This window comes from Odocoileus virginianus, chromosome 29 (assembly GCF_023699985.2).
Source record: "Odocoileus virginianus isolate 20LAN1187 ecotype Illinois chromosome 29, Ovbor_1.2, whole genome shotgun sequence".
Classification (NCBI taxonomy): Eukaryota; Metazoa; Chordata; class Mammalia; order Artiodactyla; family Cervidae; genus Odocoileus; species Odocoileus virginianus.
In genome coordinates, this window is record NC_069702.1 from 10,797,817 (window position 1) to 10,802,601 (window position 4,785).

A 4,785-nucleotide genomic window follows, 5' to 3' on the forward strand; every position below is an offset into this window, starting at 1 on the left:
TATTTTTAAAATAATTAGCCCCAAATCAATGAATTAAAGCAATGTCAATCATTTTCTTATTATTCACTGTTTGTCTCAGTTGGGAATTTGGGAAGGGCTCAGCTAAAGGATTTTGGGGTGTTGTCCATTGTAGCCCATTGCAATCATTGGGCCTCCCCATGTCATCTCCCCACATGGATAATAGCATATAGTAGTTACATGCCCATGTACTAGTAGTGTGGTATATTTGCCGATAGTTTGCATTTCTTCAAGGCATAGCAGTTTCAAAGCAGAACAGCTGATTACATACCAGCTTAGTTCTCCAAAGGAACACATCCCAGCTAACACAGTGGATGCTTCTGCCCTTTCTATGACCCAGCATCAGAAGAGGCAGGTCATATCTGCTGAATTCTATGGTTAAGAATGAGGCACTAAAGCCAGACAAAATTCTGGAAAAATGGCTATACATCTCACCTATCAACAGAAGACTATCAAAGAATTTGTGAAGATTTTTAAAGTCACCACAGAGAATCTTATAACTGGGACCTGCACCCCCTACAAAACCCTTTACACATAAGCAAGCATCAAAAGACCTGAGTATTTCACACGCTGAAATTACTAACCATTAATGCAAGAACGTTATTAGCTTAAACTGAATGCATCCTCTTTGCAAACACTTTCTCAGCCTGTTTAGAAAAAAGAAAAAAAAACTGGAAATGATAAAAACACAGCTTTGATATAGATAATTTACAGCTGATGTAGACTTTGCTAATTTCTGCTTTTATCAATAGTTGGCTCCCATTTTTAGACACATAGAAATCAAAGAATTCTGCTGGTGAAGGAATCCCTCCTTTGATCTGGAAGATGCAACTAAGGTTGATGTGTTGAGGCTTAGTTCATAGATCTGACAAGCAGGCATCTTAGAGCTCTCAGAGCCCAAATGTGTCCATAGGCTCATTTCTCTATTCCTTGTACCAGAGACAGACCTCAAATAGACAGATGGAAAGAAATCCTGGTCTGTTCTCTGTGAGAAATCAAAGATCTCACCTTAACCTAAAGATTCATCCATTTTTGGAGGTTCCGAATGGAAAAGGAAACTAAGTTCAGAGATGTTGAGGGGCATAGGATTTTGCTAGGGGATGACTTGAGGGATGGAAAAATGCTAGATTGGAAGTTTGGATTGACACCTACACACTGTCGTATATAACATAGATAAACAACAAGAATCTACTGCATAGCACAAGGAACACTGCTCAATACTCTATAATAATCAAAATGGGAAAAGAATTTGAAAAAGAAAAAGATATACGTATAACTGAACCATATTGCTATACATCTGAAACTAATAATATTGTTAATCAACTCTACTCCATTATAAAATCAAAGCTTTTTTTAAGGATTAAAAGTTGACAATAGATTTATGCCTTTGATTGTTTGGAGGTCTGTCTTCTGGAAGCGGGATTTCACAAACAAACAGCTGTCGTTTAGTCACTAAGTTGTGTCCAACGCCTTATGACCCCGTGAACTGCAGCACACTAGGCTTCTCCGTCCTCCACTGTCTTCCAGAGTTTACTCAAGTTAATGGCCATTAAGCTGGTGATACTATTTAACTGTCTCATCTTCTGCTGCCCCCTTCTCCTCTTGCCTGTGATCCCCAGCATCAGGGTCTTTTCCAGTGAACCAGCTTTCACATCAGTTTCTGACCCTTTGTTTGTGGAAAGCTCTCAACTTGACTCAGATTGTACAAAGAGCACAAAGCTTCTGGCTGGCTGGAGACACAGTCCTGCCTTTTCTTGGAGCAAGGCTGAGCATCAGGGCTGGGAACTCAGAAGAACACTTCAGAATGTAGTTTATATTGGAGATTTTGGACCAGGCAGAGTCCATTGTCCCTGGCATTAGTGCGTACACACAGGAATGCTGGTTTCATGCTGAGAAAGGCCATGGAGACACAGCTGCACAACAGGAAAGAGAGCTTATCCAGGTGAAATTGTCAACCTTTCTGGTGGCTCAGCTGGTAAAGAATCTGCCTACAATGCGGGAGACCCTGGTTTGATCCCTGGGTTGGGAAGATCCCCTGAAGAAGGGAATGGCTACCCACTCTAGTATTTTTGCCTGGAAAATACTGTTGACAGAGGGTCCCTTTGCCTTACAGTCCATGAGACTGCAAGGAGTCAGACACAACTGAGCATGCACACACATTTAGTGTCTGGTTTATCTGTAGGAATTGGGGTAATAAATATCAGTACTTTTGTTGGCAGACCTTCTGTGTTCCAGACATTGAACACAATGATATCACCTTATCAATCTTCAGAAGAGTAGTTTGTTGGAGGCGTTATTTTTCTGGTTTTTGGTTTTATGTTGAGAAAACTGACCTTGGGAGATGAGTCAATTGCCCAGAGGTTGTATGGAATGGATAGTTTGTCTATGAGTCAAGCATAGACCTGTTTTGACTTCCATGTGCCCGTTATTTCCATTATAAATACACACTGTTTCTAGTTTTTAGCATCTAACAGAAAAGCTTATTTCAATTGATATGCCTAAGGAATATAAGTAAATGGATGCTTTTGTGCTTTTTCTTCTATTTTTTTTCTTAATCAATAGCATTATAGAGTGAATTGAACGTGTCAATTTGAGTTCTGGCTGCCCTATTCATTGGTACTAAGTCTTTAGATAAGTCGTTTATTTTCCCTTTTTGAGCCTACGTTTTATCTTTGAAATGTAAATAATAACTCTTGCTCTACTTATGCTTTTGGAGTATTATAAGATTAAAATAAAACATTATTTAAGAAAGCATGATGCAAACAGTTGATACCAGATAGCTCTTGATTGAAATTCTGCCCTAGTAGTCATCTGAATGTATATTAGGTCTATTTCTGGTCCAGAGACATCTTCAGGGCCTTAGCTTTCAAGAGATACACTGTTCATTGTATATAGAAAGGTGTGTGAAAAGACATTATGTACTGCCATACCTACAATCATGAACCATTATAAAAGCTAACAGCTTCTCTTTAGGTCTTTCACAACATGAAAAATTTTTTGAGATCCATGAAGGGTGCTTTGCCATATACAGTGGGGATCCTTTATCCCTTCATCTTGAATCCAAGCTGTGGTCTGTAGATTCAAATATGCTGAACCTATCAAGATAGATAATGTTATGTGTTCAGTCTTGGCTCTCTTGACTGGTAACTTGAATCTATCCATTCAATATTCAACCCACTCCAGTATTCTTGCCTGGAAAATCTTAGGATGGAGGAGCCTGGAGGGTTACAGTTCATGGGGCTACAGACTCAGAAACAGCGACTAAAACCAAAGCAAACCAATTCAATATTTACATATTTGTTCATTTACATGGTTAACACTTATTGAGCACCTGTGAACTGGGTATGAAGTGCACAAATTAAAGGACAAAGATTCAAGAGTGAGGATAAATGAAGTCCCATCTTCAGTTGGGGTACTGTCCACAGCATAGTGCAAGAGATAAACATGTAAGCAAGGGATTATAAAACCAGTATTACTGTGATAGGCACTCTTGGAACTAACACACTGTCCCTTGAAGGCTGAGGTGGACCAGGTTTGGTCTTAGTGGCTTAAGAGAGTTCATCCTAGAGGCAGGAAGCAATACAAATCCAAGCATACTTCTTGAGTATCATCTACAGTAAAAGTAGGAAAACTGATATTAGGCCTTATGTGTAAATGAACATGTACACCCAGAGACAAGAGATTCAAAGAGGAGAATCGATCTTTGCTGTGGATGTACCTAAAGCTCTGGTGGCCAGGGACTGAATTGTGCTGAGAGATTTGGAGCCAGCTACATACAAACTGCTGCTGTGGGTTTCTGAAGAATGTGGGGGAAGTGTTGATTATATAATGTAACTGGGAATAAATCAGAATACAGAACTGTATATCCAATTAACTCTACAAGAAAGACTGGGAAACAGTAACCCTGCATGGAAAAGTTATCTCTGATAGTATAAATATACATTATAAAGTATCAATAATGAGCTTATATAACTTTTATAATCAAACATTTAAATATATATAATTTAATTGGATCCTCATAAAGGAATGAATTCCTGGGTCATTATACCTTTTTCTGATTTTCTCCATATAATCTGCTGTCACGTTTTCTATGAAAAATAATTTGTAAATTGTGGATTTACTGCCTCTATGGAAGATAAAATATTATATCTTATAAAGTCAGAGTTGAGCTACTAACTGTGATATTCTCCAATTTCCGTTATCAAAATTACATCCACATGACATAATATTGCTTTTTTCCCCTAAGGTAAAATAGCTTGGTTCAGGCAAGTTTCTTTGATTAGACACTAACAAAACTTATTTAAAAGCATTGCATCAACATGGGGATGTAGCTCAGTGGTAGAGCGCATGCTTTGCATGTATGAGGTCCTGGGTTCAATCCCCAGCATCTCCACTTTCTTCTTGTTTAATTCTTGGAAAATATAGCTAGTGCATGTACAGATTTGAATTTTAAAAAATTACATCAAGATAAATGTAATTAACACTGCTTTATGTTATATATGGGGTTAAGATAGTAAATTCAAGAAAAAAAATTTTGCTTTTTTCTATTTATTTAATGTTCATAAAGAAGGCTGAAAATCAAACAACTGATGCTAACTGTGGTGCTAGAGAAGACTCTTGAGAGTCCCTTGAACAGCAAGGAGATCCAACCAGTCCATCCTAAAGGAAATCAACCCTGACTATTCTTTAGAAGGACTGATGCTGAAGCTGAAGCTTCAATACCTTGATCACCTGATGTGAAGAACTGACTCATTTGAAAAGACCCTG

The 4,785-nt window shown here is 38.2% G+C and overlaps 1 non-coding gene across 1 annotated transcript; it reads left to right on the forward strand.

Annotated features, from left to right (window-relative positions):
* The first annotated feature begins 4,339 nt into the window (after positions 1 to 4,339).
* TRNAA-UGC (transfer RNA alanine (anticodon UGC)) lies at positions 4,340 to 4,411 on the forward strand. Its single transcript has one exon. It is a non-coding gene; the product is annotated as a tRNA-Ala (tRNA).
* The last annotated feature ends 374 nt before the right edge of the window (positions 4,412 to 4,785 follow it).